At 50.7% G+C, this 26,418-nt stretch overlaps 1 protein-coding gene across 4 annotated transcripts in view; it reads left to right on the forward strand.

Moving 5' to 3' along the window:
• LINGO1 (leucine rich repeat and Ig domain containing 1) overlaps positions 1-26,418 on the forward strand; it is a 166,292-nt gene that overhangs the window by 84,165 nt on the left and 55,709 nt on the right. For 2 of the 4 annotated variants that reach the window (XM_087744674.1, XM_087744675.1), the window contains one exon: positions 10,822-10,992. The gene's annotated coding sequence lies outside the window, so the exon portion shown is untranslated. Of the gene's footprint in view, positions 1-10,821; positions 10,993-16,126; positions 16,213-26,418 lie in introns of those variants that run through there. The other 2 variants (XM_087744672.1, XM_087744676.1) reach the window with 2 other exon arrangements.

The raw sequence follows: 26,418 nt of genomic DNA on the forward strand, positions 1-26,418 counted from the left end.
TTTCATCCCACCGAAACTGTCATGACAATTTACAGCTGAAGGCTCCATATCAGCCCTGTGCCACAATGACAGTTATTGGAAAATATCAAACAGCACTTCATGCAGTTCCCTTTCCTGTGGGCAAGAGGCATTTGGAAATGACAAGTCATCGAGCTTAGGAGTGAAAATTTTTAAGTGCTGGAAGTGAAAACAAAGGAGCAGGAGGAAATTGCGAGTTGGTGCCAGGCAGGCTGCAGCCAGGGCTGTGCACTGGCACAGCAGCAGGTCTCGCCCTGGATGCTGCATTCCTTGTCTGGATGCTGGTTTCTCTGCAGACTCTATGCCCAATGGTTGGGGCTTGCCCAAGTTTCTGGCAGAGGAGACCAAGTGTTTTATGCCGCTTCCTTTGGTTAAATGAGATTATTCCATCAGCTCCCCACAGCCATGCTCCTGTGTGCCCAGCTCTTGTGTGCACCCGAACCCTGGCCGTGGGCACTGTGGATGTCTGCCCAGCCTGGTGCTTTTTACAGCCCTCGGCTTTGCTATTTCAAGTCCTCATGTGGTGTCCTGGGGATGGTCTTTTGTGTGACATGTAGTTCAGTAAACATGTAATGTGTTGTTTTAGGGCTTTATTGCTTTTATGCAGCACTAATGTAATGCTATTCAGAGAGCTCTGGCATGCCTATTAGCAGCTGAAGTGGAGCAAAGGAAGGATGTTCTTCCGCTCCAAGCCCATCATCTTTCCCTCTTGATGCTCTCAGCCATGATATAGTGGTCTAAAGGAGACAACTTGTCTCTCTTAGCACTCAGTGAAAAACAGTCAATGAGATGGTTAGAAGTGACTATGGATTGGCCTTGTTTTTAAAAGGGATCTAAAATATTTGGCCAAAGTCCCATTGGAGCATTTTCAACTTCTGCAAAAACCTTTTGCTAGACAGCTTGTTTCTAGAGTTCCTATCAAAATCATGCTCTCAGGTTTGGGGTGGACCTCCATAAGGAATTGCAGGTGCTTGTAAGGCCTTTAGCCAGTCTAGGAGGTGTCATCAGCAGCCTGCCCTGGCCATGTGTCAGCCCTCCAGCAGCTGGGCACAGGGTCAGGTCTTAGCTGTGTGTTGGATGGGGTTGGAAACACTTTCCTCCCTGGGATTCCTCTGATTCAGGGTAGGACTTAGCTCATGTTCCTAGCTGCATGCAAATCAGCTTCTTCCAGGCTGTTCCTGGGCATGGGTGTTACCCTGAGAGCAGAGCCTGCTCTGTGGTGAGCCTTGTGCCCCTGTCCCATGCTGCTGCACCAAGGTGCTTGAGCTTACAGATGCATGGGTGCTCCCAGCAGGTTGTTAAGCCACTGTTATTCTGGATTGGCTCTTCAGCACCTTGCTGGTTTGGGCCCCTAGCAGTTAATAATTGTAATACCTAATTTTAGTGTAATGGCACTCGTTCAATTTGCAGCTCCCAGAATGTGTAAGTGACATAGTTTAATATTACACAGAAAGAGTCAAGCTTCTGGTGTGAGATCAATAGATCATAACTTGGTGACATTTGAAAATACATCTTATTAGCAGTTCCTATTTTGGCATTTTCCATATATTCCCATGAATGCCCCTCCCTGCTGGCCCGGGGAGTCACTGTGCATGTGGTTGCTGATGGCATCGGAAGTTCTGTGAAATAACATTGCCTGTGCTGGATGCCACTTTGTGGCTTTTATCTCATGGAAAATAAATACCCTGATGGAGAAAGGTGAAAGTGCTGTTGGTCACTGCGGTGCAGCGACCAGGAGCCATTAGCATCTTGCAGCTGTAACAACTAGGGCTTTTTTCCGAGCTGGCTTGGGGCCTCTGAACCCCCAGCAGGCACCTTGCTGTTGATATTGTGTGTCGCTGCTGTGACCAGCCTTAATAGAAAGGTGAGACTGGGAGAGCAAAGGGAGCCCATGGTGACTGTCCTCTCCTAGATGAGGACGGAAGTTCATTGGAAGGACAGCAGAGGTCCTGTGTGACCTGGGCTGTGCTGTTGGGTAGGTGAGCAGAGGCTTTGTGCTTTTGGGGCACAAACCAGCACCTTTTACCAGCATTAATGATGAAAGGAAATGCAAGGCCCCCCCCATGGCAGGGCATGTCCTTGCCTTGCAGTGATCCTTCTCAGCCCCAGCATATGGGGATCTTTGCACAGAGGCACTTGTTTGGCAGCTTAAAGTGACTTCCTTGAGGACAGGGCTCAAGGTAAAGGCTGAGTCTATTTGACTCTGGACCTGGGTCTCCTGTAGCTCCTGTGCTTATCTCCTTTTCCCACATGGAGTGGATGGTGCTGGGCTGATTTGTCTGCATGAGTCGGGCTCTTTGGCAATGAGTTCAGAGCTGAGTTTTGCAGCCAGCTGTAATCATCTCTTCAGGGCATGCACACGCATGCGCGTGCACCTCTCCCCTCACATGTCTTGCTCTGCTTTCTCCTCCTTGGGAGGAAGCTAATCTCCTCCACAGTCCTCACCCATCAGAGCAGATTAGAGCAGCTCTTGGCTCCTGTGCTGTGGAGAAATTGCCAGGATCAGAGGTTTGGATCATAGCTGCGGGGGATGATCCCTCTTTCAGTAAGCCTGGATGAGAAAGGTGGTGTGCAGTTATTCTGCATGAGTGGAGTATGCTGGAGAAGATGCACTTCCCTTCTAGTCCCCAGAGTCAACGGGAGCTGTGCCGAGTTTTGCTCAAATGGAAGATACTTGTGTACACTTCTGTAAGCAATGAAGTGACTCAGGTTGCCCACTCAGTCTTCTCTTTCCACAGACTGTTCCCGAAGTCCCTCCGGATGTGTCTGAAGCATCCTAAATAAGACCTGTGTGCGCTGTGCTCCGAGGTGGAGGCTGTGCTGAGCTGCTCAGAAAAAAATAGGCCATTGCTTTTCTCACGCAGGCAGGCATTTAAAGAGCCTGTGCGGGAGGAGTGTGGGCATGTGGCTAAATCAGAAGTGAGGAGCTGTCCCCTCCTTTGGCACCTCACCTGCCTTGCATGAAATGGGGACATTGGGAAGCCAGGCTGCAGGCTGGCTGGCTTTTTTTGGTAGCTTTCTTGGTGGCACTGGCTTTTGCAGTGCTCCTAGCATCCAGCAGAAATCACTAGGGAGAAGCAGCTTACTTTTTGCTTTGCCTTTCTGGGTAGAATTTCAAAAACTGCTTAGTTTTTTTTTTTACCCCTCCTTCCAGAAAAGTGAATGGCAAAACTTGCTTGCCTGTAGTGGGATTAAGTAATTCACCTCGCAGGAATCCCTGCGTTGCTCCCACAACCATTTCTCCAGCCAGATGCCCAGGTGAAGGCTCTATCTTTGTCTTACAACCTGAGATGTTGTCTCTTTGCTAATTAAATAAGGAATATCATCTCTTTATATTTCTGTCAGCTGATTTCAAATTAAAAAGGGACCTATAGGACCAAGAACAACCTTATCCTCCCTTTGGGCATTGCCTTCCTTTTTATTTAAGTTTTTTTTGCAGAGTGATAATTCCATCTGAAGGTCTCCTGCGATATTGCGGTAACCCTTGGATGCTATTCAAGTGCATCCTGGCCCCTGGCGTGTGCTCATTGCCTCCTAATTGCTCTAAATAAGTTGGGAATGATGAAATTAAAGTGCCATTGATATCAGGCAGCCCTGGCACACTGCAGTTACAGGCATGTGAGGGAAGTGGACAGATGGGGAGATGTTAGAATAATAGGTATTAAATGCAGATTTTACCCTGTTTGGGATCCCCATCTAAGCACAGTTCAACTTCTCAGTGCAGCAAGTTTGGCAGCTTCCATGCTGGTGCCCCAGCTGAGCATTTGGCATGGGTTTGTTATGTACAGGACATAAAACTGAATGACCTCCCTTGATTCCCCAGAGATTCCTGGATATTGTGCTCTTCAGGGGTAAGGACATGCAAAATAACCCTGAGGCCACACAATGTCACCAATCTGTAAATCCTCAGTCACCAGTCCTTGGAGCAACATGGTCAAACTGAAGCAAGTAGGCTGTTGGGGCTGTGCTGGTTCATCAAACATGCAGGGCTTGTCCTTATGTTCACTCCCTTAATCTGTAATGGACTGGCAGCTGAGTTTTGGGTTCTGGCATTGAACCCAGAAGGGAGAGGGTGGGGTGTCCTCCTTCCCTGGTGTGCAGGAAAGCCAGCCTGAGACTCCAATGTGCCTGGGAGTGGCAAGCCCTGCTCTTGCTGCCCTGCCTGGGAAAGCAGCCCTTGTCCCAGTGTGGAGCAGCGCTGGCAGGGATGATGGAGAGGTAGGGAGGACATGGGGGATGGTGGGGCTGGGAGCTGCCCTGGGGAGAGGCTGGGATCTGGTTGGTGTCATTCAGTAGCTGCTCTTGTGCTCTGCTCACCTGGAAATGCTGCTGCCTTTAGTTTCCTTTGCTCTGAAAGAAAAGAAACTTGATTTTTAGCATATGTAGTCAAAGGGGAAGAATGATACCTTGTTCTTGACTGGCAGTGTTACTGTGTCCCATAGGAGCAAAGGGGCTTGGATAGGACCTGAATACAGATCCTAAGCAAAGGTAGTTTTGTGACAATCTGTTCCCAGACAGAATAGACTCATCATGTAACCCACGGGGTGAAATTCATCCAAGTCATGGGGCATGCAGACCAGCAATTCAATACCTGTCCCCAATCCTGCAGTGAGAGCTATCCAGGTGTGGTAACACAATGCTCAAGGGGAGCATCTTGGCCAAAGCCCCTCATTTCTGGAGCCTGCAGGGGGTGGCTCGTCCCAGGACTGCAGGTGAGGATGAGCTTCACCAGTCTGCAAGCACTGTTGTGCTTGTGTAGCCTTACAGGTGCATCCAGTTTTGTGACTGTACAGTTAATAGCTTTCTGAAGATGGATGGCAGGTACAGCGCAGCAGTTTTCTTTCCAAAAAAATGCCAATCATTTTAATCACTTGCCTAAGATTTGGGTCAAGTCCAGCCACCTGGCTTTGGATAATAACTCTCCCAAGCCTTCTTGAGCTAGTCTTATGAAGCATGGGTGTTATCAGGACACTTGAAATGGATGGGAGGTTCACTGACATGGCAGCCAGCTGGCCTGCAGGATGGATGGCTGGTTGCAAAGTGATGGAAAGTTACATTTGCTCTGTCTGAGCCAGTTCTATTCTTGTAACTGGACTTGGCCATGACTTCAGCTTCCCCATGGCTCATCAGATGCTCACCTGGGGGCCTGTTGCACAGGCTGTGGGTTGAGACAGCAGGATCCCTTGCTCTGGGCAGCCCTCCAGGCTCAGCACTGATCTTTTAGAGGAGTTCAAGACCTCTGAATTCCACCTCTTGCACGTTTAAAGGCCAAAGGAGGCAATTCATGACCCACTAGTCTGACCTGCTCAGCAGAAGCCAGAAGTTGTCCCCTGCTGATTCCTTTGTCAAGTGCGGTAACTCCAGGTGCACTCAAGCATGCAGGTCCCAAAGACAGGGAGCTGCAGGGTCTTGGCTCTGCTGGCAGGCAGGAGAGGTCTCTGTGAAGCTGCAGAGGAGCAGTCATCTCTTCCAAGCTGGGGCATTTGAAGCAATCCTTCAAGTAAGGGTGCTCTTGGAGTGCCTGGGCTGGCCGGTGCCACTGGCACCCTGCTCTGGCAGGGGGCTGCATGGGGTGAAGCAGCCTGTTTGCATGAGGGATCATGGACACTGCTCTGGGCTAGTCCAGGTGACTGAGTGCTCGAATCTCTCTAACACATGATACCTCCAAGCAAATGGCTCATGCTGCAGGAGGTGGTTACAGTGGCTGTAAATTCCTACAGGCAGGAAACACCCGGGGTTTGGGTGTTAATTCATTGAGTTAACTTTCTCAAAAGGATCTACAAGCTCCAGGACCATGAGCATGATGCCATTTGTGCTTTCCAGTGAGTGAGTGGGACAGTCTCCCTGGTGCCCAGCACCCTGCAGTGCTGCAGTCCTGTTCAGGGGTGCCCTCCCACCCATTGCTGCCATTCCCTCTGCCCGGGTAGAAATGCCCCCTCCAGCTGCAGCCCCTCTGCAGTTGTACCCGTGGCCCAACATGCTGAATTATTGATGAAAGCTGATGCATGTGCTGGTTGGCACAGTGGTCTATGACCTTGAGATCCCCTCTCAGTGCACCCTTCTGCCTTTGTGTTGGCTGGAGCAGAGTTAATCCCTTTCTCATCTTGCGTGCGTGTCGGCTCATCTCTGCTCTTGCCTTGTCTTCCTTTGCTTCCCTTTCCCCTTGGCCACTTCCGGGAGGTGACTGCCTCTGGGCTCGGTGCCTTGGGCTGGGATAGGTCTATGCCAGCTCCCACCAAGAGCCATTCCCTTCTCTGCATGGCTGAACACAGCATGGTACATCCCTGAACCTGCAAGGAAAAGGTCCTGGTGTCACTCATCAGCAAATGAGCTGGGCACTGCCATAACACTAGGGGAGTGCTGGGCATGGCTGGCTTATTTGTGCAGGCACACTGGGTTTTGGCCAGTGCTAAAGTTGGCTGTTCCTGCCAGGCAAGGAAGAGGAGGAAGGAGCAGTGCTGGGTAGAAAGCCCTGGTGAGCTGGGCTTGGCGTGGGTGTAGGAGGAGGAAGGGAGCAGTGCTGGCTGCTCCCAGGAGGAGCCACAGGAGCTGTCACCCTGTACAACCCCCTTTTTGGCAGCTGCAGCCAGCTTGGCTATCATGGGCAGTGAAAAAAGCCAAGCAGATCTCCTCAGGGCTTGTTTTGCCACCAGGAACTGCTTGATGCTCTAGACAACTGCCTTGCTGGTCTGTGCTGCGTGTAGCCCTGGCAAGGCTTGGTCTAGGGGAGCTTCGTTCCTGGGGAGCAGATCCCTTGGGTTTGCTCCAGCCGAGTGCTGTTCTGGTGGTGGTGCAGTTTGTCACGCTAGGACTCTGCTAATTGGACCAAACTTCAATATCCCATGGTCTTTGCATCCCCTCCAAACAGGGCAGGTCTCAGACCCTATTTGGCACTGAGCAGAGCAGGTTGTTACTGGTCCTCACTTGCCCTAGGTGCCCAGCGATTTCCTGGCCATGCCCCACAGGGCAGTAGGTGGAAGGAAGGACTTGTTTTCCCATCTTGATCCCTCATGGCTGACACTTCATGGAGCCTTTCACCCAGAGGTGAAGTCACTCACCATGACCACCTTTAGCAACTGCTTCTCTGCATTGTGGGTTGTAAATGTCCCCTTAATTTAGTGCCTGCAGTGCACTAAAGCAGCAACCTTAGCACAGCCTCTGCATAATAACTGAAGAGGCTCTAGATCCATTGCTCTGACATAAGGCTGCTCTCCTTGACTGCTGTAGCCCTGGTCGCTGATGTCTCCCTTACCCCTGGGTGCCTCTGCCCCATCCCTGCTGTGTGCCGTGGCCAGGTCTGCTCCTGGAGATGACAGGAGGGACTGGTGCCTCTGCAGCCTCTGTGCCTGGGATGAGGGCAAGAGTGGACCAGGAACGGCAGCAGGATCCTGCCCCTGGGGTTGGAGGTGCGGCAGGGCTCTCTGCATGGCTCTGGGGTCCTGCCTTGTCTGAGCAGGCACCAAGCTGGTCAGTGAAACACCATGCTCCTCCTTGTTTGCACCAGATTGCCTCTCTGCCCCAACACTGAGCCTCCCCACAACTTGCTTTTGAAAGATAACTCCCTGTTAAATAGAGATATTTAGCCTAATCTGGCCAGGCAGGTCAGTCCAGGCAGTAATGTACTCACTTCCCAAATGTTTCATTTCTTTTGGCTAAACTTATGAGTGAAAGGTGGGTTTTTTTCCTCCTTCATGGAAGAGAATAACAGCTCTGACCTTGAGGAGAGAAATGATGAGGGTTCAGAGTTTTCTTTCCTTTTTTGTTGCTGTTTTTCTTGCAAAATATTCAAGTTGAGAGGGATTTTTTGCTTAAACAATTTATGCTCAGTGGATAGATTTATTCCATTCAGCTGCCAGCCACAAGAAAGCCCCATTATTCCCTGTGGCATGGCTTTTTTTTCCTCAATACTCATAAATACTCTTTGCTAAATCTGAGTTTCTACTCCTTGCAAACATGAGGGACCAGGTACTCCTGCCCTGTTCCTGATGCTGGATCTGCCTCCTTGTAGCTCTCTCTCCTCCTTTGTTGGCCTGGCCCTAGGTATCCTGAGTGGTGCTCAGGACCTTCTCCTAAATCTCCCTCTGTCTCCCCACACCTGATCTCATTCTGCTCCCTCATTATTTCTGTCTCTCAGGGATAAAGGCTGTGTAAAAATTGCTTTTTTTTGAATGTCCTGGCACCAAGAGGTGCTTTGTAGGCAGTGCTTCCAAATCCCACCTGGCCACTACGTCCCACGCCTCTGCTCCCAGCCAACACCCTGCTGTCCTGGCTTTTAGCAGGAACTGGGCAAAGAGTGGATTTTGAGGCTGGTTGGATGGTTTAGCATCATTCCTTCAAGGGAGAAGGGGAAAATGTGAACGTTTGGTTTGGTTCTGAATGATTTATTTGAATGAATGTGGCAGAAATGAAAGTGAGTGTTTGGGCTTGACAGCAGAGTTTGGATTGGGGGTAGAAAAAAAAAAAGAGGAGATTCTTAAAATGAAAAGTGGGCTCAGAGGGAGGAAAAAAAGGGAGATGTTTTCTTTTAAACACATCAAAACTGGCCATTTTTAATGTTGATTGATCACTTAATATTCTTTTCTGAAACACTGTTCTGCATGACAAGGCACGTTTGCCAGGGCTGGGATTGCTGCAGCTGTGTGGCTCATGGGCACATTTGGCTGTGGTAGCTCCAGAGCTGGCATGGCACCACCTGCCTGCCAGCCCCTTGCACCACTTCTGCCTGCCTCAGTTTCCCTTCCCCCATCTGCACCCCGTGCAGCTCATCCATGAGGTTTGGGGAGCCCCAACTGCCTTATCTCATCCCTACTGGCGTGGGCTAATGTAGGGGATCCATGTGCTGCTGCAGCTCCCTTGCTCAAGAGATTTAATTGAGGTCTGGACTGAGACCTCCAAACCTCATTGCAGTAGCGAGCCTGAAATGTAGCATCCCTTCTCTGACAGGCAGCTTGCTGGCTCTGTCTCTCTGGTACTTTTGATTTCTTTAGAGCTCAGATTTTCAGCCTCCTCACCTTTCCGCTAGCGCAGTGTTTTAGGAACAGATGGGCTTAATTTCCGATTGCCACCCCCTGAACTTAGGAGGAGGTTTGAGTTTGGAGCAAGTCTGCCTCTTATTCCATGTGACTCCATCCGGCAGACTCCTGCCTGCAGGCAGCCGGGTCTGCCCTGCCCCTGCGGACACAGAGCTTCCTACTGAGGACCTGGCAAATACCGCGCTTTGTGCTGAGGAGGGCTCTCTGAAGTAAGATTTTTCTCTCTTAGCAGATAAATCTGTCTCTGTGTTACCTTAGCAGTAGCAATGGCTGAGCATCATCTTACGGCTTGATACTGTTGAGATGCTTAGTCTAAGCTTCATCTAATCCTCTTTCATCTAGAAATCAGGCTAGTGATCTTGAAAAAACAGGTTTTCTGACACCAGCCTTGGCATTTTGTGGTGTGTCCTCATGCTGGAAGGGTAATGCTCCCGCAGTATCTCAGTGCCGCTGCCCCTGAACTGAGCCAGAGGCAAAAGGGAGAAGAAAATGAACCTAAGTTTCTAACCTGAACTCTGTACCTGACTTGTGGATTTCGTGTTTAGGTGTCAGCTCTTGTTTTCATAGGATTTTGTGGCATGTGACTTCCTTACCTGGCTGCTTGTAGAACAGATTTTTATAACCATGACTTTGGGTTCAATTAAAGGTTTGGGGTTTTGTTTGAGAACATCCTCCCAAATCTGACCCATTTTGCTTCTCTGCTGCACACTGCCAGTGCACCCCAGAAATCCTGCAGCTCTTTAGGGAAAGATAGGAGTCACAGTGCTTGGCAAGAAAATGGAGGGTCTCAGGTCAGCACTGAGGAGTCATTTGGGAGAGGAAGAGAAGGAGGGATTAAAGCAAAATTAAAATATTTTCATTCCCTTCCTGTGTGTTAAGGCCCTGAATTCAAGGCAGAATTGGGGGCTGCTGGACTTTGCTCATGCTTGAAAATGCTTGGACTGTGAACTTTGCAACCAAAACCTGATTCCTGCTTGCTGAAGGTGGGAGCCTTGTATGTGTCGTTCAACGGGCTTGTTGCCTCCAGCGTTGCAATGTTACCTAGACACCCAGCTGGGGGACAGGGCTTGTGGTGTAGGGATGGAGTGACCTAGCTGTGGTCCTGGCACAAGGCAGTGGCAGGGACTAGCACCCAGGACCACCCTCCCATGGCCTCAGGGCACGGGAGAGGGATCATGAGTTTTGCTGCCAGTAAGATCTGATCAGCCCCAAGCTGGTTACCAGCTGGTAACTGCTCTAACTGGAGCTCATCCCTGGGATCTGATTTTGGCCAGCTCTGGTATGAATATCATCCCTCCTTGAGCAAGAGAAGTCAGGTGGGCAAAGCTTTCCTCGATGACTGTCTGCCAATGCTGCTGTGGTGTGGGCTGGCTGCAATGATCGATGGCTGTGGGTGAAAGGGAGTGAGTAACCCCTCCTGGACATGCTCTCCAGCAGGGCAGGTGCCTTGGCTTGGGTTTGCTGCTAGTGTGATACTTCAGGAGTCCTCCTGCTTATCTTTTGTGTGGCCACTGGCACAGAAAGCCTTGTGCTAGCAAGCAGATGGGCGAGTGCACCTTGAGAGCAGGGCAAGAGATAAAAACTGTTGCGTGGGGCAGAGTGTGGTGTCAGAGAACAGGCCTGACACCAGCAGCTGCTTGCTGCCACCACCTTGCCCTAATCCCTTACTGTGCTTGGCCTCAGCCCCCAAAGCCTGCATCCTTTTCTGCCCAAATTGGATGTTTCTCCCCTCAGCACCTTCTCACGCTCTCCCCATGCTCCTGTCTTGCAGGGCTGTGTGTCCAGGGCTGAGCGAGGTGCCCTGCTGCTCCGCGTTGGGTCCCATGAGACAGGCAGGACCACCTTCTCCTTCCCGCCTGGGGCTGCAGCACCCCCCTCTCCCTCCGCTGCACAGGAAGCCCCTTCAGCACCTGAAACGAAGCTGCAGAGGTCTGCTGCCACGGTAAGGCCCTGAGCTTTTGCTTTCCTTTCCTGTGCCCCTTCTCTGGAGAAGGACATGCTACAGGGTTTGCTTTCCCATTTACTCCACGTGCTCTCCCTGCTGCTGCAGCAGGATGCACGCGTGGGGTGCGTACGCAGGCCTGCAAAAAAGGCTTTGAGTGAACAGCTTATGCACCGAATAATTCAGGTTTCAGTCAACAGAAACAGCTCACGAATTCAGGTTGTATTTAGCAAGTGGTTTTGGCTGGGGAAAAAAAAAAGTGAAACACTGAAAAGTTTCATTTTGACATTTTCAAAATGAAACCTTTCAGCCATCTGTTTCGAGATGACATTTCATTTTGAATTTTTTCTAGTTTTTTTTTCAGTGTGGGGGGGGAAGCCACCTACAAACAAAATGAAAGCTTCACTTCAGACCAAACAAAATGTTTCATTCAGCCCCAGGTTATTACTGGGGTTTTAAATTTGGAAAAAAAAAAAAAAACTTCAGTCAACCTGAATTACTTTCTTTTCTCAATTTGGCCACCAAAAAAAAAAACCCAACAAAACAACGCCCCACTCCCCATTTTACCAGCCCAAATCCTCAGAATATGTTGCTGTCGGGGTTGAAAGCTGGAGGAATGGGTGTTACACCAGGGTTGCCGGGCTGGTGGGCAGCACGAGGGAGTTTGGGCAGCCGTGCAGGCAGGAGGAGTGAGCCTTGCCCTCAGCAGCGCAGAGAGCGGGGAGGTGGTGGCCACAAAACCTGTGGGGTTATTTGCTTTGTGCGTGCGAGGGAGTCGGAGCTGCGAGGCACGTACTATGCATCATTGGGTTTTTTTGAGTGAGAGCTTGGGAAGAGCCTGTGGTGGCAGAACATGTTGTACCAATGACTTCAGGGATGGCAGGAGAGACTCTGTGGGAGCTAATTTTAGCTACGGCAGAAAGCTTGTGCCTGCAAGGAGGGCATGCTGTGCTGAGCCCACCTGGGAGCCAGCATCCTCCTGGGAATGGGATGGAGCCCCAAGGCTGTGGTGGTGGCAGCCACTGGCACTGGTGCCCAGACCTGTGCTGGCTGCTGCTGGGTGCCACGGGTGCATGGCAGGTCTCACCCAGCCCTGATTGCTCCCCGCAGCATCTGTGCCTGTTATCTCAATGCTTTCCCTGTCTAGTGTTTGAGAAAGTCCAGTTTGGGGGGGATTGATGTGAGACTGAAGGAACCTTCTCGTCTGCCTGGAAAGTGTTTGCAGCTGGGCTTGTCCTGCACAGGAGAAAGTGTGCTGGGGAAGGAGCCTGCTGGGCTGGGGAAGCAGCAAGGAGGGAAGGGAGACAGGTGGCTGGTTGTATGGCCAAAGCATGGAAGTGAAGGGTTCAAATGCATCAGCTTGGTTTGGGGTCAGAAAGTAGCAAAGTCATGGGAATGAGGGAGAAACCCCATCTCCCAGCAGCACCTTGACTTGCAGAAGAGCAGTGGTTGGGCACTGTGAAGGTGACAAGCTGCTGATGCAAGGCAGAGGGACAGTGCCTTGCAGTGAACAAGACCCTACCCATGGGGCTGCAGAAGAAGCCTGCATGGGCTCCTCTTGGCCCCTTAATGACAAGGAGGGAGATGGTCTTGCCAAATCCCATCGCTGTGAGCCCTTCCACCATGCTCTCAGCTCAACTGAAAGCTGAAGCTACCTACTTAGAGAAAGAGGCTGCACTTTTCATTTACAACACCCTCTCCACACCCAATTTGTCCCAAATGTGACCTTATCAACAATCACATTGCAGAACTGCTGGATGTGGAGGTGTGTGCCGGAAGGGAGATTGCTGTGCTTGGTGGGGGCTGCTGGACTCCTCCCTGGCGTGGGCTGTACCTGCCCTGCCATGGCTCATGCCCTTCATCAGGAAAGAGGAATGGAGGGCTGAATTGTAGTGGGAGAGTTGGAGACCCAAAATCATGCCATAAACAAAATCTGTGCAGCAGTGGGGGGGGGGGGGGGGCTGCAGGAATGCATCCTCCACTGATTTCCTAGGAGGAGTGTGCTGCTGGCATGTCCCTGGCTCCCAGCAGCCTGGGTGCACAGGACTCCTACTCCAGCAGAAAGGCTTAAAATACAAAGAGTACCAGGCAGGTGTCTTGGTATGTGGTGGGACAGCAGGTGTTTGATATCCATTCTCCTGTGCTCCCCATGCTTTTGTCAGGCTAGCTCCCTGCTGAAGTGTTACAGTGTTGCTGCCTTTGTTGCAGAGGCAAAAATTGGCTGTTCAGAGCTATGTGAGATCAGAAGGGATCAAGGGTTGTTGCAGATCTGAAGTCAGTGTCAGCCTTTATTTGGAGGGGAGCCAGTTGTGCCCAAGCCCCTGTCTGCTGTTTTGCAGGTGGCTGTGAACCCAGGGTATGCAAGTGGCAGTGCTGGGGAGGGTGGTGGAACCTCATCCCTGTGGCCTCCATGCCAAGAGGTTCTTGCAATGTGCCCATGCACAGCTCAGCTTCTGGGTGCTTGGAGCAGGGACCAACCTCTGGGATGTGGGGTAGATGCACAGAGGCAGAGCTTGTGGGGCTGTATCTTCCTATGCATGATATGGGCCTGGAAGAAGGTGGTGGTTGTCCCTGTGCAGGAGGTGGGTTTGAGGAAGGGGATTTATCCCACAGGGAATCCCTCCAGTCTGGTTTGGGAGGGATGGGAAGGGTCTTTCCCCAGGTCGTTACCGGAAGCCCCTGAAACCTGCTGAATCACTTACCTCTGTTTTTGCATTTATTATTCCCATCTTCCATTCTCTTTCTCTGTTTTCATCTCTCCCTCTCTTTTTTCCCCTCTTCACCTTTATCAGTAGCTAATGAAACAGGCAGGGAGAAACCCAATTCGTACAGTAATTAAATTTACTTAGTGGGTATTCAGCTGGAGTAATGAGAAGTTTAATTCAATGATTAGTTTTTTCTTTCATTAATTAAAAATGGAACAATGGTGCAGTTACAGTGGGCTGCATTGATCCTCCTTGTGGAAAGCTGCTGATGGAGGAGGAGGAGGAGGAAGGAAGGCCTCTCATTTTTTCTGTCCTCCCTGGATGCTCTCCCCACACACAGATGCCTTTATTGTCCCCTGTCTCTCACTTGACCCCTCTGCCCAGGTGTCCCTGATGCCCTGGGTAAGGGGTGCTTGGGGCAATGATGGCAGAGAGTGGTGGAACAGGCCCTCCCTGCCCCCAGTCCTCTCCCTAATCTGTCCCCAGAAGCAGCCTTTCAGCTTAAAAAGGGGTTTGAAATATTTTCTGTGGGTGGAAGATTGAAAAGCAGGTCCCAGCCTACAAGAAGTTTGGGGTGGGAGAGTTGTTTTCCTTCCCAGCTAAACAGATTTTCATCCATTTAAATATGTTACATTCATAAACATGTTTTTAGTCTTTTAAAATAAGTGATGTGTGAAAGCAAAAATAAATAAATAAACCAAATAAATTTCCCATTTTTCAATGCTTTCTGCAGGCTCTTGAGCAATGTTAGGACCTCAGATGTCCTTTGAAGGGAGGTTGGGCAGATTGTGTTTCCCTAAAGCAGAGGCATTGGTTTGCTCCTAGTTTTTACATGAAAGGTGTATTTTGGTAGCTTTTGGGATCACTGTAAAATCTGCTAAGTATATGAGTTTATAAGGAAGTGTAGTCAATAATGGGAATAGAAAACCCCACAACAAACAATGAACTAATTAGTATTATAGATCCAGTCTGTGCAGGAGCCATGTGCATAAGGGGGCTGGCTCAGGCGGCTGGGCAGGAGAGAAAGTGCTGCATCCCCCCTTGCCTGTGCCCTCTCTGCCCCATGTATCTTCCAAGTCATCTGTTTCTCTGCTGCTGTTGTGGGGACTCTGTGATGGTGAGAATTAGCCAAGGGCTGGGGGCAGTGAGCACCTGGGGTTGAAGCCAGCAAGTGCCAAGGGCACTCAACACCTCTGGAAATGAGATGTTTTTGCTTTCCTTGGGTGTTCTTGGGTTATCTCAGATAACTGCTTTGGAAAAGCTAGTGGGCAGGTGAGAGGCTCTTGGCCAGCCCAGTGCTGTGTCCCTGTGCTGGGAAGGGCAGGCAGAGTCCTGCAGCGGGGCTGCAGCCCCTCCAGCAGCTCTCATGTCTCCTGAGGCTCCTCTGTGCTCCTCCCCCCCCACCCCCCACCTTGTGGAGCTCTTCAGGATTCAGAGAAATCTGAATCCTGGCAAGTGTCAGCTTGCCCAGGTAGCATCCTCTACCTGCCAGGATGGCAGCACAGGGTGAGGCTGCGGGAGAGCAGGGTGCGACAGGGCCAATGTCCCTGTGCACTCCTTGGCTGGACTGGAGCTCCTGGCATCTGGCGGTGCCCAACTGGTTGTCCCCAGGGAGGTGCAATGGTACTTTGCTCTGGGCAGTATTTTGGGCTGTCCCTGGCTGTAACACAGCATCTCCAAATCCCAGTACATCTACGGGAGTACCCCCAAACACTCCCACTCCATGGGATGCAGTGTCCCCCAGCCAGAGCCTTGTGCCCCATTGCTGGGGTCCTGAGCTGCAAGACCCTTTTGCAGCTCTGGCCTTTAGTGGTGTTTTGCAATTCCTGTCCTGTGTGAAGCATTGTATTGCTCTGCATGACCTGGAGCCACCAAGGCTGGGGTTCAGGGATGCAGCCAGGCGCAAGGCCTGGGTCTGAGCTGCCCTGGCAGTGCTGCCTACCTGGGGAGGCTTACTGAGTGCAGTGCAAGCCCACGCTGGCCAGCGAGTGCTATCTGGCCTTGTAGACAGCTACAGTGCTGTTTTACAACAGTGTTTTTCAGAGGGCTTTTGCATGCATGTGTTTCTTGAGAGATCACTGCAAATGATTCCCAAGTGCTCTGGCCCAAATCTGTCCCGGTAGCTGTCAGCAGATCAATGCTCTGCTAAGTACAGGCCTGCTCTATTTCCATGAGAAAATGGCTTCTATTAAGCAGTTCATTTTGGTCCTTTCAGCAGCAGGTCCACTAAATTTTGGTAGTTGTGTTTTTCTGTCTGTTGCAGCCTGATTCATAGCTTTTAAATATCAGCTCAGATGAAGATTAAGCTCAGCTGAGCTCTGATTTTGGGAGGGAGAGGGGAAAAGCATTCACAGCTTTTTAATTTCTCCCCTGCTTGCCTCTCAAATGCCAGGTTTAAAGCCCTAACTGCAATACCATTTCACCCACAGTGCATGAGTGGAAAGCAGAGGAGAGGCCGAAACCCAGCACACCCCTGGCATCTGATCCCCCAGCATCCTGCCTTCATCTGACCTGGGTAGGTGGCACGCAAACTCGGGCGCTGTTGTATTGCTGAGCATATGACACTCGCATGCCTTTGTCATGCTGAGTCCAGGACTGGACTGGTTTCTGCTGCTGTAAGCATGGTAGAAATGCCTTCCCCCCCTGTAGTCCAGGGCTGCTACCCAGCCCTCCTGGGGCATAAGGCGATGCAGCTTTCAACCAGGATTTGGGGCAAGTGCTGCCTGTATGTCTGGAACAGGTAGGAAATGTTCAATCCATCATGCCTGCACAGTGGAGGGTTTTACTGGGGGGGGGGTGGGGGGGGCATCCAAAATGAACATTGTGGCACTGTTGAGAAAGGAGGACTTTGTCCTGGGGCTGTGCAGCTCTGCTTAGACAGGTGGGCTTGCTCCAACTCGTATTACGTTGGTGAGGGGCAAACACTGCCTGCGTGGAGTGAACCAGCGTGGACAGCTGAACACTGCAGCCTGGGGGATGCTGGCCAGAAATAGTTTCATCTTCCAGGAGAGGGCAGGCGAGAGGGTCCTCGAAAGGCAGTGTTTTCCAAGATGTCTCTATTACTGTTGCACGATGCCTGCGTGGTCTCCGCCGACTCAGCTTCCTTCCAGCGCTCTCGCTGGGACAGTTAAAAGAGGTGGGAGCAGGTTTCAGCTTGTACTGTACATACAAATCCTCAGCTGAAATCTGTGAACTGTCAGTTTGGTGCAGGCAATGCGTGAGACAGCAAACATCAGAGCTGACTGGGCTGAGGCAATTTCCCAGGATGTCAGTCCTCAGGAGAGAACAAAGGGATCTCTCTGTGAAGAGCAGAATTCACTTTCCTAATGAAAAAAAATTAGGATGATTCAAGCATCTTTTATGTGCCAGAGCTGAGGAGGGGATTTGTTCAAATTGGATGTTGTCCAAGGTGGTATGAGGTGGCGGGGTGTGCTGTGATCTTGGTGCCGCATGTGCCACCAGGAGGGACACCTCTGCTTGGGGTGCCCCTCTGCAGGGGCTCTCCTGGGACTGCCCAGGAGGCAGCTTCCCGCACCCATGGCGGGTTCAGAGAAAAGGGAATCAAAACTGCGAGGCAGAACTGGCTTTCACACTCACACATGCATATAGATACATAATCTCCCCTTTACATCGTGTTCTTTGCCCAAAGCAAAGAGCAGCCTGCATAGACTCAACCTGATGCATGCAAAAAAGGGGCCTGTGTCCTCACCTTGCCTCACGTTCCTGCGCGAGAGGGGCTGGTAGAGAGGTATTTCTAGCTTCTTGTTGCCGTTTCCCATTTTATAGTAAGCAGGAATGAACCCAGGCACCCATCCCTCCCTTCTCCTGCAGCCACTCCTTGCAGGTTGGGCTCCAGGGAAAGGTGTGTGCAAAGGATGCTCGATCAGAGGAGTTCCCACTGTGTTAGGGCTGACAGAACAAGTGGAGGGACCATGGAAATAGCAGTTTTCTGTCAAAACACCTTCTCAGCAGCAAGCCCTGAAACACATTTATTCTTAGTGATCTTCTATCAAAACAAAATTCCACCAGGAAATGGTCATGCTGGTTAAAGTCCTCCCTGAAAAAACGAGCACTGAGAGCCATCTGGTTTTAGTTTAGATCTGGGTATTTTCTTCCAGAGCAAAAGCTGAAGATTTTTTTTAAGAACAGTATTTAAAAAATGAGGTGGTCTTGATTTTTCTTGTGCTTTTTTCCTTTGAGAAAAGAAAAAAATTAGTTCCTAGGAAATTTGGGATAGCAGTGTGGGGTGTAGTCTGTTTCTCAGCCTGGTCTCTCCACTAACTAGTGCGAGACCAGGGCAGCCAGGTGCTACGTAGTGTAACGGCGGGCAGCAGCCACATCTCAGGTTCTGAACACCCTGGGGTCAGCACACAGCCCCTTGCCCTGTCCAGCATCCCAGAGCAAAGCAGGACCTGGTGCTGGGAGGGGGCATCTCAACCTGCACCTTGAGCGGCTGCATAAGCCCTTTCCCCAAGGAGACAGCGAACCTTGGGGCTGGATGATGTGGTGAGAGGTTTTATTTAGTTCTGAGGCAGGGCTAAATCTGAGTGGATTTTTAATGCATGAATTTTTAGTATTTAAGCTGAGCAAATCTTTGAACCTATGTGGTTTCTGAGGGATGTTTCTCTTCCTCTCTGAATGTGTGTACCATAAATGCTCCCAAAAAATCCTCCCTCTCCTCTCTGTTGCTAGCTCTGGTGATGCAGTCACAGACTTGCAATAGGTCAAGCTTTCCACTAAGCACCTGTGTCTTGGATTTTCACTTTTTAAAAGCAAGTTTTCAGCATCAGGGTTGTCAAAAGCCTATAAATGCGATCGGGGCACCGCAGGCTCCCCATCTCATGCTGCAATGGGCCAGAAACCCCTTGTGAGGGTGGCCAAGAGCAGAGAGGAGGATGTGGAGGAGCTGGGAGTGCAGGAAGAATGAGAGAGGGGAAGGAGCTGGTGAGGGGAGGAAAGGGATGGCAGCTCATTTACCAAAAGGTATCTATCCTGGGAGCATGCCGCACTGTGCAGGTCAGCGCTTGCTTGAGAAGGAGCAATAGGTAGAAAACATTACCTCCACTGATAAGTTCATTTTGCTGAACAACCTCCTAGCTCAGAGCAAGGAAAATCAATGCAACAGAGCCTGGCTGCCTGTGCAGCAGGAAACCCTGCCTGGGACCCCCTGCCACCCCATGCTGTCCCCAAAGGGGACCAGCTGGTGCCCTCAGAAGGGGGGGGGGGGGTGTCTCATGTAGGAGTAGCAGCAGTGTTGGGGCTGTTCCCAAGAAAGTTGCATGGGACAGTGGGGACACTAGGGATGCTCTTGTCTTCAGCTGGCCCAAAAGCTGTGGTTAAATAGGGTGGCTGGAAAGAGCCGAGAGACAACAAGGCTGGAGAGGGGGATGCAACAGAGGGAGAGGTAGCCTGTTTCGGTAGGTGCTGTTTTGGAAGGTCTGCTCCTTCACCCCAGCAGGGCCAAGAAAAGCCCTGGAATTTCTTTTCCATACCTTACCTTGCTCCCACCTGGCTCTCTGAACTAAACCAGATTCCTCTCCAAGTGTCTCAGTTGGATGACTGACAAAGCCATTAACAGATTTTTGCTGTTTAATTTTTTTGGTAAGCACATTTGCAAAAATAAATATCAATTGTGCAAAATGCTAATAAGCTAGGCAGGGAGCCAGGCTGTGTAGCCTGAGGATGGCACCATGCATGCAGCTGCGGGCCCTTGGTGCAAACCTGGATGCCACCACCACAGTCCAGTGGCTCCCAGAGAGCTTTGCAATGTTGGGATTTCATGCAGGGCACCTGATGCTTAGGGCTTTGCAGTGTCCGTGAGGCCTGGCAGGGACCATTGGGGACTATTTGTGGCAAGAGCCTGGTCACTGTGTTAGCAAGGTTGAGAGGCACTTGAGGTTTTCTAGCAGTCGAACAGCTCTTCCCTGTCTCGGGGTAGGAGATAGTATCGTGCACACACAGCTTGGGATGTCACATTAATGTTAAACACAGGGAAGAAGCGGGAGCAAGCGAGAGCAGGAGCTGGGCATGTATGGCAGTTTGTTTCTTTGGGTTCATGCGCTGATACTTTCTGCTTAATTGCACCCTGACATGCACAAAGGGGGCGGGGGTGAAAAAGGGGTTTTAAAGCTTTAAAAAAAAATTACCTTCCATGAAATACTCAAGACAGGCTGGTTTCTTTTTAAAAACTGGCATAATTACTCCTGCAAGGCTTCCAGTTTTCCTGGTTTCATTGCATTTGGAGAGAGGCAGCAGGAGTGTTTGTCCTCATTAGCATGGAGAGGGGCTGGGCTGGTTTGTATTCATTAGAGGGAGGCAATCACTGTATTGATACTGGGAGATGGGTGAGTTGGGGGCCAGTGCGTTGGTTTGTTCCTAAGAATGCTTGCTGGGGATGGACTGGGGACTCGGGAGGGAATGAAGGCAATTTAGTGATGTATTAGGGTGTATTAGGAACAAGAAAAGTCTCTTGTGCTCTGGATGCACTGGGCTGTGTACCAGGGTGCATCCCACCCTGATCCCACTGCTCCTTCCTTGCTGTGTCCTTTCTCCTGCAGATGTGGGGGAGATGGCGGTGGGCCATGGCCACGGGGAGCATATCCACCTCTCTGTGGAAAGGGGGCTGCTCCAGGAAGCGCTCTCCTGACGCTGTTAGGTATGATCCAAAATTAGCATCCCATTCACTTGCTCTTAGCTGTGTTAGCTCTGTGAGGCTAATAGGGCTTAAAAAAAAAGAAGTCTCTTGTCACCGAAATCAGCAGCTCTGACTCACAATACACGGAGGGAGCAGACTTGCTGAATAAGGCAACATTGCTGTTGTAAGCACTTGCTTGGCTGCAGCAGTGCTGGGGGACTTGCCCAAAGTCAGTTCCAGAATCAGTGTCAGAGCCTGGGAGGGGTCCTCAGTTCCCATCTTGGTGGCTAAACCGCTGGGTGAGGAGGATGAAGGTGTGAGCATCAAACCCAGCCAAACCATGGAGCGTTCCCAGTGCTGTGCCGTGTTCCACAATTAATCAGTTCCACCCACATTACACCTTCCCCCCTCCCCTAAATCCTCCCTCGCCTGGTACTGGAGTGGGGAACGGAGGCAGCTCCAGTTTTATGAATCAATCAAGGACAATGCCTGCTTTTGAGAGCTGCTGATTTAGAGAGCCCTTTGCAAGCATGTGTGCAGTATGATTTCTTATCAGAGCACGGCTCTGGATGAGCCTGCCAAGAGGAGCTGTTCCAGCTCCTGGCCACATCCTGGGGAGACAGGCTGAGTGGTCTTTTCATCTACAAATAAAACAAACAGGAACAAAGAAGGCAATAATATTGACTTTCATCATTGATATTCCCATTTATCTCAGTAATAATTAGTATTTCTATTGCTGCAAGGGTATAGCTCATAATCTCACTGTTTCAGGGGAGCTTATTAATGTCATCACCAAGAACAGCCAGGCATAAAGTGCTGGGCAAGTGCTGAGGAGGGTGAGTGGGGTGGAGGACTGGGAACAGAGCAGAGCTGGACATGGAGGAAAGGCAAGAGGCTGCAGAGGGGCACAGGGATGCTGTAGGCAGGGGTGGAGCAGCAGAGCTGAGGAGGGTAGGAGAGGTGATCTTGGGCATATGGGCAGAGCCTGGGTCAGCTCTGACCTGATGCTCCTGCTGTGCCTGGGGTGAGGTGGGAGAGCAGTACAGGCTTGCTGACAGGAGCTGGGGCTCTCAGGGTCCTCATCACCCAGCCCCTTGCTGCCTCTTCCAGCACAGCCAGAGCAAATCCCACTTGTCTGCGTTCAGGAGGGGAGGGCAGGACAGGACTGGTGCTTCATTGCAGTGGCCCCGGGGGTGGAGGATGCATGGTGAGATGCAGTTGCAATGCCTTCCCTGTGGCGTGATGTGCCTCCAAGCTGTAACAGTGCCCTGCCCCTTGTCACTGGCACACCAGGCAACCTGCGAAACCAGGGCAAGTTCTTTCATCTGTCCCCATCTGCCCTCAGGGGTGCCTGTGCCATTCATGCACAAACTTCCCGCAGCATCCCCAGCACTTGTTACTTGCTGGCACTTCATTAGTCATTCCCTGTCCTCTTTTAAAAACCCCTCACTGTGCTGTGTGCAGGTGCCTTGTTCTGTCAGAGATGCATACCTGGGCTGATCCTCCTCTGGGATCCCAGAGGAGGTGGGACACTGGGATTTCAACACTGGTGCTGCTGCTCTCCTATGTTGCTGTGAAAGCTTTGGCACCCGACTGCTCCGTGCATCATCCTGAATCAGTCTAGAGGTCCATTTCCTGCATCTATTGTTTTAATTGTCCTATTAAGTGCATGTCCCGACCCTGACTGTGAGGGACAGTTTCTGGTGTGCAGCATCCTGAGCATTATCAATTCCACAGGAACCGCTGTCACAGCAGCCGCAGGGACCAGCGAGAAGCGAATGCAAATGCAGGGTGGTGTTTTTATTAGGATTTAAATGAGTTTAAGGCTGTTCAGAATTACAATGTGATCTGAGCCAGGAGGGGCTTATAAAACTGGTATGAGTTCATATATTATACAGTAAACGTGCCAAACCCTGTGACTCCTGCTGAGCACTTTCCTCACCAAGGTGGGGAAGGGAGCAGGGCAGCTGCTGGGGCTCAACCCTGTTGCCTCATCATGTATGTCCCCATGGGGGAAAGGGCTGTTTGAGGTGGAAGGAGGGCTAAAAGGCTCAGCCATGGAGGTTGCTGGGTAGGGAAGCTGGTCCCTGTTAACAAACCTGAGCCCATGGTGCAGTTCAGGCTGGCAGATGGTCTCTGGCTGGAAGGCAGGAGTACAGGGGAGGCTTGAGGACATGTTTTGGGGCAGGGTGCACTTCACTCGTGTCCTTCCCTCTCTGTATAGCTCCACTGAGGGAATGTGGCAGTGGGTGCTAGCGATGCTCCAGTGCTGACCATGCTGGAGGAGGCTGTGCACCAGGGAAGCAGCACAGCTGCACCTTCTTCCTCCCTGTGCAGCAAGCTGTGGCTTCTCTGGGTGGACACGCGGACCCTTCCCCGCTCCAGGTTTCTGGTAGCAGGGAGCTTTCTTCAGTCTGTCCAGGATGTGCTAGCCCTAGCTTGCACCTCTCTGGAGACCTCATAGCACCCAGATCACCTGCCTGTTGCACAAGCACCACTCATAAAGGCTTTAATGGCCATTATGGTAATCTATGGCTGTGTGGGGCTTTGTGCAGAGATGGAGGAGAAAGGTGGGTGATGTGACAGAACTGCACCTGTGTGCACAGGTGCCCTGGGGCTATGACACCTGGGAGCCACTGCTCCTCTGTCTGCTCCCTCAGCCAGGACAGAAATGAAAGGGAAGTTTGAGCTATTGGCTTGGGATGTTTGTGCTTTACCTCATTTCAGTGCTGTGCTTTTGATCTCTGAAGGATACAGCTGAATATTTGAATGAGAAATGTGGTTGTATTGAACTCCTAGACAAAATGCCTTTTGTGCCTTCCTGCATGTTTATTTGCGTAAGAGAGTGTTTTGCTGGAGAAACACGGGAAGGAGCTCGAGGGAGAGGAGTGAAGGTGGGGGTGAGAGCATTGGGAAACTCGCAGTACGATTTCAGGACACTTAAGAGCCTCTTATTGTCAGTGGTGAGACAGTGACATTGGAGGCAGCTCACGCAATTGCCTGAGACAAATTGCTTCATTTGATGGGTTTGTCAGTCTCCCACTGGTTAAGTTTCCGGGTCTTTATATATATATATATATATATATATATATATATATATGTATGTATATATACACACACACATACACAAAGCACAGGAGAAACCCAGAAATACACATACAGATGCATATATACATGTCTCTGTATCCGCAGTTATCTCCCATAAATGACCTTGCAGGCATGAAATAATGTTATCAGCCTGCCTGGTGCTTCTGAGCAGCTAGATGTTTGCTCTGTAGATGTGGGGAGCAAGGGAGCCAGGCCACCTCTCGGGGCTCCTGCTCTGAAGCCACCAAGGTGCATGCTCTTGTGCCAGGGAGCTGGCAGTGTTTGCCACAGGAGGGAGCATCTCCCCTCTTCCCAAAAAAGAGAGGTTTTGCTCACTTCAGGAGGTGCTGAGGGAAGAGCCTTTGCTGACAGGTAACATGCTGCTAAACAAAGCTGCTTTCCCTAGAGAGAGAAAATTGTTGCTGGTGCCTGTGGGAGAGGTGAAGGTGGAGATGTGATAGATAGCAGCCCTGCTGTTTTGTCCTACTTGGAGGAGAGAAATGGCAAGCCAGAGATGCAAAGGCACCCTGATAAAAAGGCCCACTGGTGGCATTTGGATAGTGGCTGGTGACAAGCAATCACTCAGCTTTCCCTTTCCCATGCATCTGAAAGTGCAGAGCCCCTGCTTTGGACAGCCCTGCCCATGCCAGCAGCTCTCATTGCACCATCCCCATGGTGAGGATGCAGGAGGAGGGCAGCCAGGGCGGTGCTGGCCAGGAGAAGATGTGTGCTACATCCAGCAGCCCAGATCAACGGGACCTCAGCCAGCGACATCCACCAGAAAGCCTTTAATGCCTAGCCCTGGAGCAGGGAGATTTACTCAAGGGAATAATTTCCTCTCCTGAACACACCAAAAAAACCCCAAAACAACAAAACAAACACACACACACCAAACCCAACCAAACCTGTGTCAACTTGACTTTCAGGAAACTTTATTTAATACCTTTTGAGTCATTTAACAGTTTAGCTAATTGCAATGCTTTTTTGGTTATATTTATATACTTTTTTGATTCTTTCCGACTTTGTCCTCATATATTCTTTGTTCTTTAAAGCCATTTCATTATGGGTAGTTATTGCCTGTGCTGGTTCTCTGAGAGGATGGGGGAAGGAGAAGGGGTGCCCTGACTGCACCCATGTGCCAAAGCTTTTGGTAGCTCAGGTGACACCAGCCGGTCTCAGCAGACTGAGGCAAGATATTGCAGAAGCTGCTGCTTGTTCTCGTGGTGGTGGTTGTTGAGAAAAATGAATCTTCAGCAGCACTGGAAGTTTGCAGGCATGGCTCTGTTTTGCTGAATTGTTTGTTTGGGGTAGAAAAACAAAACAAAATGTCCCAGGGTTTCACTCTGCTGTTTTCTCTATGAAGTGATTGCCATTTTCCTTCAGAAAGAAAACTTTGGTTGTCAAGTTCCTCAACTTTTATCTTAAAGAAACAGATAAATCCTTAGAAACGTCCAGATGTAAAGTGAAATACTATTGTGCTTCTCTACATTTTAGATTCACCAGCATTTAACAGAAGAAGTTTTCTTCTGTTAAGCTAATTCTTAGTGAATTGTCAAAAATATGGAAAAATAATTGCAATAATAATAATTACACTAATGGTAATGTGCTTTCACAGCCTTGGCTTTTACCAGAGCTAATTGTGCGCTTTCATTCCTCCTGCTCTGTCTCAGCTGTCTCATCTTCACTCAGACCTTTCCCCAGGCACGGTGGATCCCCACACAGCCCCCCAATACGTGACCTCCCTGCGCCCAAGCTCACGGCAGGCCTGGCTCTGTTATGTATTCATGTGACCAAGTCTCACTGGAGCCACCCCTGCCTGTGATTAGCCAGACAGATGAGCCTGAGTTTAAGTTGTACCTGCCTCCAGCCTTGCCCCTCAGTGCTGGGGTGCCCTATGGCATCCGTACCCCACAGCCCTGGGTGTTGGCCTGCCTAGCACCAGGTCCAAACCATCCCATCAGGCTGCTCAGCGTGCTCCTGAACAGGGCTGCTCTGCCTGCCTCCCAATGGGGTGCCACCCCACTGCCCAAACGGATGCTTTCAAGGCCAGGAGCAGTTTACAGCCTCCTTTCCCCCTGCCTGATGCGATTGTGGGTGGCTGTCTTTTCTGCCAAGTAACAAGTGATAGGACAAGAGGAAATAGCCTTAAGTTGCACCAGGGAAGGTTTAAAGTGGATACTAGGAAAAATCTCTTCACCGAGAGGGTTGTCAAGCACTGGAACAGGCTGCCCAGGGATGTGATTGAGTCCCCATCCCTGGAGGTATTTAAAAGATGTGTAGATGTGGTGCTTAGGGACGTGATTTAGTGGTGGACTTGGCAGTGATAGGTTAATGGTTGGACTTGATGATCTTAAAGGTCTTTTCCAACTTAAATGATTCTATGATCCTGGCTTGCCCCCCCACCCTGAGCACACAAGGACCAGCAAGGAGCAGAACTGGGGAAAGATGTCAAGAGCTCTTACAGCATTTGTGGGAGCTTATATAAAAGGATCCATTTTCATTTTCCTGCTTGTCTGCTTCAGTCAAAATACAATGCCGCAGCTAACAATGTTTTGTGTCATAGCAGACCACAGCAAGCTAATGCACGGGCTGCTGTGGTAGGCGCTACATCTCTCCGTACCGCAGCTGTCCTGAGCCCCTACCGCAGCCCCTGGGGCTGCCTTCACCCCCAGCCCCTGGGAGCCCACAGCTCGCCCTGCTGTGAATCATGTCTCCCACTGAATTGTAGCTCCTTGTGGGCTCTGCAGCTCCTGGCTTGCAAACCACAGCCCTGCTAGGCTCATCTCCCAGATGGAGGAGTGGCTCTCTGGTGTCTCTGCCTTCTCAGTGTGAGATGGAGCAGACCTCTATGTGCTCACTGCGGCCCAGCTGAGCCCACCACAAGAGCAGGCAGGCATCTCTGGCCCTGTGGGGGTCCTGGCAGCAGCACTCAGTTGTGTTGATCTCTCTCTGTTCAGTAGACACACGTGTGTACGCATGCACACACATTCTGGACTGCCC

This window comes from Nipponia nippon, unplaced genomic scaffold (genome assembly GCF_047370975.1).
Source record: "Nipponia nippon isolate SJK-2023a ecotype South Korea unplaced genomic scaffold, ASM4737097v1 scaffold_9, whole genome shotgun sequence".
Lineage (NCBI taxonomy): Eukaryota > Metazoa > Chordata > Aves > Pelecaniformes > Threskiornithidae > Nipponia > Nipponia nippon.